Here is a 9,844-nt window from a genome sequence, read left to right as displayed (position 1 = left end):
CTGTGTGCCCATCTGTGTATCTGTGAGCCCTCGTCTCTCCTTATGTTTTATTCCATGTTTTATTCCATGTTTCCCCTGCCTAAGTTCTCCCCGTGCTCTCTCTCCCCCCTGTGTGCCCTCTATGTATTTATGAGCCCTCGTCTCCCTTTGTGGTTGTTTCATGTTTCCCCAGCCCGTTATGTCTGTGTTTTCCCCGTGCTCTCTCTCCTCCTGTCTGAACCTCTGTGCCTGTACATGTCATGTTCAGTTCACCCCGCCCTGTCTCGTTATGATTATCAGTGTCACCTGTGTTCCCCGTGTGTTCAAACTTTCCTCGTTTACCCTCTGTGTATTTCTGTCTGAGTCTCCCTCTGTTCGGCGTCGCGTTCTCCCTCATGCCGTGTGTGGTTCTCCCCATGTCTTCCGGTATATGTTACTTTAGCTTTTTCCAGTTTAGTGTAGTTTTGCATTGCTTTTGTATCATCGTTATTGTTTATCACCTGTCAGCAATAAAGCTGCATTTTGAGTTTATCCCCCGTGTCTGTGAGTTTGCAATTTGGGTCCTCATCCTGCCTGCCACACGGCCGAATCATGACATATATGGTATAGCAAACACACGTATATCTGTTTAAGTATAAGAGCCTTTTGTTCAGATGGACCGCTAGACTCCTGGCACCAGCTTTGGGGAGTCTTCACAGGGTCACATCTGGACCTCACACACACACACACACACACACACACACACACACACACACACACACACACACACACACACACAGTATTCTTTGTTCACATGTATACCTATGTAAGATGTCATATGTTAATGACCCTATGCATATTCATGTAACCACAATAAAAGGAGTGCTATGGGGAGCCTGGCTGAGAGTCTGATGGAGGCTAGGTGGTGGGACGACACTTGGCTCCAGCCAGATTTCCCTCATGCATGAGTAAACCAGCCTGCTTGTGTCTTGCTTTGCAGTGTAATTATATTGTCTTCAACGTTCCAGCGGATAGGTACAAGCTACAAACCTATCAATTGTCATGTTGGAAGACCCAGCCTCGTTTCATCTTCAAAGTTCTCACTGATGGAAGGAGGTTTTGGCTCAAAATCTCACGATACATGGCCCCATTCATTCTGTCCTTAACACGGATCAGTCGTCCTGTCCCCTTGGCAGAAAAACAGCCCCATAGCATGATGTTTCCACCCCCATGCTTCACAGTAGGTATGGTGTTCTTGGGATGCAACTCAGTATTCTTCTTCCTCCAAACACGACGAGTTGAGTTTATACCAAAAAGTCTACTTTGGTTTCATCTGACCACATGACATTCTCCCAATCCTCTGCTGTATCATCCATGTGCTCTCTGGCAAACTTCAGACAGGCCTGGACATGCACTGGCTTCAGCAGCGGAACACGTCTGGCACTGCGGGATTTGATTCCCTGCCGTTGTAGTGTGTTACTGATGGTGACCTTTGTTACTTTGGTCCCAGCTCTCTGCAGGTCATTCACCAGGTCCCCCCAGTGTGGTTCTGGGATCTTTGCTCACCGTTCTCATGATCATTTTGACCCCACGGGATGAGATCTTGCGTGGAGCCCCAGATCGAGGGAGATTATCAGTGGTCTTGTATGTCTTCCATTTTCTGATGATTGCTCCCACAGTTGATTTTTTCACACCAAGCTGCTTGCCTATTGTAGATTCACTCTTCCCAGTCTGGTGCAGGTCTACAATACTTTTCCTGGTGTCCTTCGAAAGCTCTTTGGTCTTTTTTTTTTTTCTTTTTTTCTTTTTTTTGGAAGTGACATCAGAAACAAGCAGCATGTGACATCACGTGATGGCGGAGCTTCAGTTCATCCTTTGTCATCCTTTTTTTTTTTTTTTTTTTTAATAGGACAGGGGGAAAGAATGAAAGAAAGAGGGGGAGAGGAAGAAAGAAAACCAAAGGGGAGAAGAGACGGTGAGAAGGGGGGGAAGAGAGAAAAAAAAAAAAAAACTCCTGGGTCACCTGTATGGAGAGAAAGAAAAACAAAAAAAACAGGGGTGACAGCAAACAACAAAGAGCAACATAATAATAAAAAAAAAAAGCACCATCACAATAAACTAGCTAGTCATAGATATCAATAGTTACTAAATAATAAACAATATTGTGCAGCACGCAAGATAGACAGCGCACAGTGTGCTTTGAGGCAGCAGCCAAGAAAGCTGTAGTCCGCATCTGTGAATACCCATGTGTACACCTGTGTGCATACCTGTGTGGATCAGCATGCTTGCATTCCAAAGGTTTCTCCATGTAATGATCTGCTAGAGAGTGTGGGGAGCCACAGCCCTGTCCTCTATGGTATCAAGCAGGTATGGAGGAGATCAAAACTCCAGACATCCAGAGGCCCCCAGAACACAAGAGACCAAGGAAGACCCACAGAGGGGCAGCCGCGCCACTGTCCCAGTAAGAGCTAAGGAGAGTCCCAGATGAGAGCTCATTCAGCAGCCGCGGAGCAGAAGCCAGGGGGAGTTGCAGTGACGCGCCCGTGAGCTCCGCCGGCAGCCAGCTGTGCCTGAGTGACCGAGCCCCAGGCCGAGAGGCCGGGGGCACCCCACCTCCAAAGTGGCCCGAGCGAGCCCCAATAAGCGGCCGCCAAGGAGTGAGCCGGTGTGTACCCGGACGCCCACCCCCAGATCCTTCGAAAGCTCTTTGGTCTTGGCCATGGCGGAGTTTGGAGTCTGACTGTTTGAGGCTGTGGACAGGTGTCTTTTATACAGATGATGAGTTCAAACAGGTGCCATTCATACAGGTAACGAGTGGGGGACAGAAAAGCTTCTTACAGAAGACGTTACAGGTCTGTGAGAGCCAGAGATTTTCCTTGTTTGAGGTGACCAAATACTTATTTTCCACCCTAATTTATGAATAAATTCTTTACAAATCCTACCATGTGGATTCATGGATTTTTTTTTTCACATTCTGTCTCTCACAGTTGAAGTGTACCTCTGGTGCAAATTACTGACCTCTGTCATCATTTTAGGTGGGGGAACTTGCACAATCGGTGGCTGACTAAATACTTTTTTGCCCCACTGTATATATATATATATATATTACAGTATATCTGTATAGTTTGTGTAGTTTATCAACTGACTTTAAAGTATAAATTACGCATGCAACTTGTAAGAAATGGGTATGGTCATATATATGTATGTTTTCAATATAATGTGTATTCTTATATATATTCAATTCAGTAATACTTTATTAATCCCAGAGGGAAATTAGGTGTTGTTGCAGCTCAGACTAATCAAGTCTTCAAAGAGTTGTTGAAGACCACAATCACTGTGGGAAGGAAGGATCTCTGCCTTGCCTTGAAACTGAAGTCTCTTCTGTGTCAACTTATTCGGGCTTTGTGGCTTCAGTTGAGGTATTATTTCAGCTTTTCTAATGCTAATCAGCTGCTCCAGTTTGTAAACCCGCTTGTTCCCATGATTACGCATCATAACTCATCATCATTATTCATCTATGTATTACTTTTATGTATTAGTCATCTATTTGTTGTAATCATCTATCCTTGTTTATTACACAAAACAAATTATATTATCAAACTTCTGGCCACACAGTGCTGATATTCATTGCACATGCCCATATTAACCTTAACCAGAGGGTTTAAAAAAACAACAATGTTTACATACCATATCTGCTTCTGCCGTGGCCTGGTGGACAACAAATTGGTCAAGGGTTCCTCTTTCTTTCACGACCCTCATATTCATCATGTGCCCACAAGTACACAGCAAATTCAAAAGTGTTAAATGTTTTTGTTAGATTTGTATTGTTGATTGTCATTTATGCTTAGAAATATTTACTTATATATGCTTAGAGTTTTGTAATTAGTTGTAGATTGGTAGAGGTTTTGATCCTTGATAGTCTGCAAACTTTGTGTGTATTAGACAGCACTTTGGGAGCATGAGAGGTCATACCGTGTCTTATTATTTTATGGTAGGATTAACGTAGTTGTGTCTGTTCTAGTCTAAGTGCTCTTTGTTTAGATGAACTGCAGGACTTTCTCACCGTGTTATCTAGGATGAACCATCTAGGGTGAGGGGGAGGCTACCCTCTTCCTGACCAAGGATGTTTGACCCTTTGATCAGCAGTCCCCCCCCCCCCCCCCACACACACACACACACACACACACACACACACAGGCAAGGTACTCTTTGTGTATGTAGACGTCATATGTTAATGAACTTATGCATATTCATGTAACCTCAATAAAAGGACAGTGATACGGGAGAACGGACGAGAGCTACTGGGGTCAAGCGAAGGAACGGTGCCTGTCCGGTTCTCTCCCGTGCACGAGTACCATGAAGAAGTTTGCCTACTTGTGTCTTGCTTGCAGTGTAATTATATTGTCTTAACGTTCCAGCGAATAGGTTTATGCTACAAACCTATCAGTTTTGGTGTTAATAGTCTTCTTGCAAAAGTAGAGTTAATTTTACTCTAAGCAGAGTCACATTCTTTTAATGTAACTCTGAGGTGTAAAATGATAGTAGTTAAAATCGAGTGTTAAAAATGAGTGTTTCTATGTCAAATCTGGAGGTGTTACAATGGAAACATTAACTCTTGACCTCTTAACTCTGAACTCCTAGAGGGGCTATGACACCAACAGAGTAAATTCACAGACTCCGCCCCCAGCACGGCTCCAATCGAAGCTGAAGTGAAGCCGTTTCAGAACATTTTGCTCTACATATTCGAGTTGTTTGCCATGCTTGGTAAGTCATTTTTTCAAATATTGTTTCAATTATTATTATGAGCTTTTACTTCTGTGGCTCTTTGGAGTTGAGACAAAGCTGTGTGGAAGGCAGTAGCCATGTTGCTCGGTGATAGCATAATATTCTGTTTTAGCTAGCTGAAAGGTATTGTTTGCGGGCAAATACCACAGCCTTGAAAAAAAGCTTGCATGTGAATTTTCAGTCAAACTTTTGGTCAAATACACCTAAAACAATGTGTAGAATGTGAAATGTTGGTATAATGGTGCTACTTGAAGCCTGAAAACGATCGCCCATGAAAAAAAAAAACAAAAAACAAAAACAAAAAAAAAAACACACGAGCAAACAGCAGTAGCAGACGTCCTGACTGGATTATACGTTAGCATAGATCCCTCCAGAGTTTTGTGCACACGGTTTAGGTAAAAATGAAAAAGGTTGAGGTTTTACATTTAGTTCAGTATTACCTGTTGCCTGTGTCTTCTTTTGGGAAAATACTTTACACAAGTAATGGCTCAAAGAGGATTCCTTTTTTTTTTTTTTTTTACTGTGCTGCAATTGTTTACTGGATTATTTGTGCCGTTAATTAGTGTCAACTAATTTTTATTCAATCTCCGCACAGGATATGCTTGTGAAGATGGAATATGGGGGAGAGCAGAAGTGCGTTGAAGTTCCACAAAGGGATGAATGAAGGACATGCATATTGTATTGAAGAAATAAGTGATGAGAATGCTGTTATTTGCATTTACCATGTCAGACCTTTTGATAAACAAAATTCTAATGAAAGTGAGAACATGTATACTGTTACATCTTTCAGAAAATGTTTTGAAATTGTGGTGCACAGTTCAGAATAAATGTTTTTCAAAAACCATTGCATCTTTTTAGTAAATGTTCATTTCCAAAAGAAATTTCTAGAAGTTCAGAACAGTAAAATTCCTGCTTTTTAGAATGAATTAGAAGATAACTCTTACGTAGTTAAACTAAAATACTCTTTGAGAGTTAATATATAAACTCTTAACACCCAGTGTTAAATTATCAACTCCAGACAGATTTGGTGTTTAAACTAGGAAGGCCCAGAGCCCAGCCATTTGGCTTTTCTACCTTTAAAACCCGGAGAGCAGCCAAATGGCTGGTAGGCTTTTAGCTAAGCTTTAGCGTCAGGCAAGTGGAAGCTAAATTGGCTAGTCATTCATATGTAAATTGGGTTGTTACCTGGGAATTCTGGAGGGAGGGGAGTGGGGGTGTGTGGATGAGGGGGTGGGGGAGCTGCTAAAAGCGGTGAGCTTCCTTTTGTTTCATCTTGATGCATTCTCAATCATCCAGGGAAACAAATCTCCAAAAGTCACCAACTTGGAGTGTTTCAGTTTGCCATCTTAGGGAGAAATCAACACACATGGGTGTATGTCCTTTGTTGCTGAGATTTATTGATAAAAACAGTACAAAAAATCAACCATTTGTACACATTTTTACAAATAATTATAAAAAGTGAGTGAGTACATTTCAACATTTTCAGCAATCACTCACAATCCTGGCACTGCCATGGTATCTGTAGTCTGCATTTACCACATGTGTATCTGTTGCAGTGAACACATCGCACAGTGGCATGATTGTTCTTGCAATTGTGTTTGACCTGACACATGGCTCTTTTTCCAGGGCTCGGTGTGGAGGGTTGTGTCAAAGGCAACTGTTCTTTTCTTGCCTTCTTCGCAGCTACATGAGAGTGAGCTAACTCCCTTGCAAGCTCCACCAGGAAGTCCACCCGTCTTTCCTTCGTCCCGGAGCATGCTTGATACAGCACATGTGCATTCAGTGCTGCCATGTCAATCATGTTATAAAACACGGCAACTGGCCAGCGCCGTGTTCCTCTGCGGACAGTGTACTCCCGAACCATCTGGTCCATCACATCCACGCCACACTTTGTTTTGTTGTAAAGGGTGACAGTGTTTGGCTTCCTTTTGGTAGTGTTATCAGTCTGAACCACGCCGTGCATGCTGCTAAGAATATAGACTGTCTTCTTCCGTTTGGCCGCATACGCCGTCAGCGTGGCAGCAGAGGTTGAAAACACCTAAGAAATAAGATAAATTGTTATTTCCATAGCACTTTTACACACAATGAAACACATAAACATAGAACCAGAAAAGACCTGCAACATACCTGAGTGGTGAATTCATTGCGATCTGTCTGTCTAGTGGATTGAGGAATTTCCCTGCGAATCTTGTTGACTGTGCCGAGGATGGTGGTTTTCCGTCTAAGAAGTTTTTGCGCAAGTGAAAGCGATGTGAAAAAATTGTCCGTGGTAACATTTCTGCCCTTGTCTAGGAATGGTTCCATCAGCCTCATTACTACATTTTCAGAAAGTCTCTCCCCAGTGGGACGACTGGGGTCCTTGCCAAGATATGGGAAGACATTGCAAATGTACTTGGATTTTAGGTCGCAAGCCACCCAAAACTTGATCCCAAACTTGTCCGGCTTACTTGCAATATACTGCAGGAAACTGCACCGAGTCTTTGATGGGAAAAGCTGTTCATCAACGGTGATATGTAGACCAGGGTTGTAGCACGTGATGCAGTTGGTGACAAATGATCCCCACAAACTGGAAATTGCAGCGAACTTATCAGTCTTTGCTCGATCACTGCGGGTGGACTTGTCATCAAAGCGTAGGTGTTGCATGATTTCTTTGAAGCGGTTTCGTGCCATAGTTCCAATTATCTGTGGGTTTCCCAGGTTTGCTGACCAGCAGTCATTTAGAGATGGAACCCTGGTAACCCCCCGCAAGATGACAATTGCAATAAATGCCATTAGTTCAGGGAGGTCCATGAACCAATGAACATGCTCCGTTTGCTGTGCATGTTGAACAGTCCATTCTTGAATGCTACGAAGCATGTCAAGAGTGATGAAACACAGGAAGCTCCGAAGGCGACTCGTGATATTTCTCCTGGCCTTAGCCGTTGGCTCTCCATCTGCAGCGTACGCTTCTATTGGGGTGAAAGGGAGACAGGTCCCCACCTGTTCTTCACGCCACACTGTGCCATCTTTCGCTGTCTCAGTCCCCAAACAAGCTCTCTTTTTAGGTGCAGAAGCAGTCTCCTCATCTGCAGTGTGAACAAATTCAAATTGTGAGCAATGGGAAGGTCCAGTATCTCCTCCTCTGTATCAGAATAATGTCTGAAATATCTTACTTACAAACTACATCCACTTACTTATTTGAAATGAAATAGGAAATAACATGAAATGCAACTAACCGGAAGACTGATCAGACAGCTCTGAGTCCGAATCCGGCTGAACTTGTAGGTCTTCTCCATCCGAGTCACAAGGGTCGACTTCCCTCAGGATCATTTCCAAGGCCTGCTGAGTGGTGAGTCTTCTCTGCATTTTCTTTCCTTGGAGAGGAGGTCCGTACACCACAGAATTCTTCAGGGCAATGAAGGATTAGGCTAAGTGTAGTGAGATTGTATCATATATATAGGGCTTGGCTTCCTGATCAATGCTCCACTACCAAAAGGAAGCCAAGCCCTGCCACCCTTTACAACAAAACAAGGTGTGATCACATTGATGCCACAATGGACGACTGATCAATGCTCCACTACCAAAAGGAAGCCAAGCCCTGCCACCCTTTACAACAAAACAAGGTGTGATCACATTGATGCCACAATGGACGACTGATCAATGCTCCACTACCAAAAGGAAGCCAAGCCCTGCCACCCTTTACAACAAAACAAGGTGTGATCACATTGATGCCACAATGGACGACTGATCAATGCTCCACTACCAAAAGGAAGCCAAGCCCTGCCACCCTTTACAACAAAACAAGGTGTGATCACATTGATGCCACAATGGACGACTGATCAATGCTCCACTACCAAAAGGAAGCCAAGCCCTGCCACCCTTTACAACAAAACAAGGTGTGATCACATTGATGCCACAATGGACGACTGATCAATGCTCCACTACCAAAAGGAAGCCAAGCCCTGCCACCCTTTACAACAAAACAAGGTGTGATCACATTGATGCCACAATGGACGACTGATCAATGCTCCACTACCAAAAGGAAGCCAAGCCCTGCCACCCTTTACAACAAAACAAGGTGTGATCACAGGGCTTGGCTTCCTTTTGGTAGTGGACAATTGATCAGGAAGCCAAGCCAAGGTAAATGCAGACTACAGATACCATGGCAGTGCCAGGATTGTGAGTGATTGCTGAAAATGTTGAAATGTACTCACTCACTTTTTATAATTATTTGTAAAAATGTGTACAAATGGTTGATTTTTTGTACTGTTTTTATCAATAAATCTCAGCAACAAAGGACATACACCCATGTGTGTTGATTTCTCCCTAAGATGGCAAACTGAAACACTCCAAGTTGGTGACTTTTGGAGATTTGTTTCCCTGGATGATTGAGAATGCATCAAGATGAAACAAAAGGAAGCTCACCGCTTTTAGCAGCTCCCCCACCCCCTCATCCACACACCCCCACTCCCCTCCCTCCAGAATTCCCAGGTAACAACCCAATTTACATATGAATGACTAGCCAATTTAGCTTCCACTTGCCTGAAGCTAAAGCTTAGCTAAAAGCCTACCAGCCATTTGGCTGGTGGCGGGTTTTAAAGGTAGAAAGGTAGAAGCCTGGGCCTTCCTAGTGTAACACTAAATCAGAGTTAACGTACCAACTCTCCAAAAAGAGTTAAATTAACACTCTCTGGTGTGGACCCATATAGACACTTTAATAGTGTTGAAATCAAATCCGACAGTGTTAATTTGGACATGCTGGATTTGCTGTGTAGAAGCATGCTGCTTAACGTCAGTCAGTCCACCATGGCAAATGGAAAAAGTGCGCCGGCACAATGTGCAGTGCGCTTTATACGTGTTATCGCGCACTTTTCCCAGCCAGTTGTTTTCATTTTCCCATTCCTCCCTGTATTTTTGCAACCTTTTTTTTTTCTTTCTAGGAGGGGAACAAGCACTGTTGTTCAAAGGTGTACTGTCGTCCCAGAGTCGCGCCGCAGTGTCAGTGTTTGTCTCTCTGTTGGCCATGCTGATCATCTGTTGTCTTCCGGTATCTTCTCCGCACGCGACCTTTCCTCGACCAATTAGATAAGCGGTAATCTGAATTGTTATACTCGTGCTAAGT

General features: G+C 43.5%; 1 long non-coding RNA gene across 1 annotated transcript; it reads left to right on the top strand.

The window, feature by feature from the left end:
- The first annotated feature begins 4,410 nt into the window (after positions 1-4,410).
- LOC145431082 (uncharacterized) lies at positions 4,411-5,587 on the top strand. The gene is made up of 2 exons (XR_013911438.1): positions 4,411-4,722; positions 5,339-5,587. It is a non-coding gene; the product is annotated as an uncharacterized LOC145431082 (long non-coding RNA).
- Positions 5,588-9,844: the final 4,257 nt, after the last annotated feature.

Source organism: Astatotilapia calliptera, chromosome 9 (assembly GCF_964374335.1).
Source record: "Astatotilapia calliptera chromosome 9, fAstCal68.1, whole genome shotgun sequence".
In the NCBI taxonomy this organism is placed as follows: domain Eukaryota; kingdom Metazoa; phylum Chordata; class Actinopteri; order Cichliformes; family Cichlidae; genus Astatotilapia; species Astatotilapia calliptera.
This window is presented reverse-complemented; position numbering and strand designations above follow the sequence as displayed.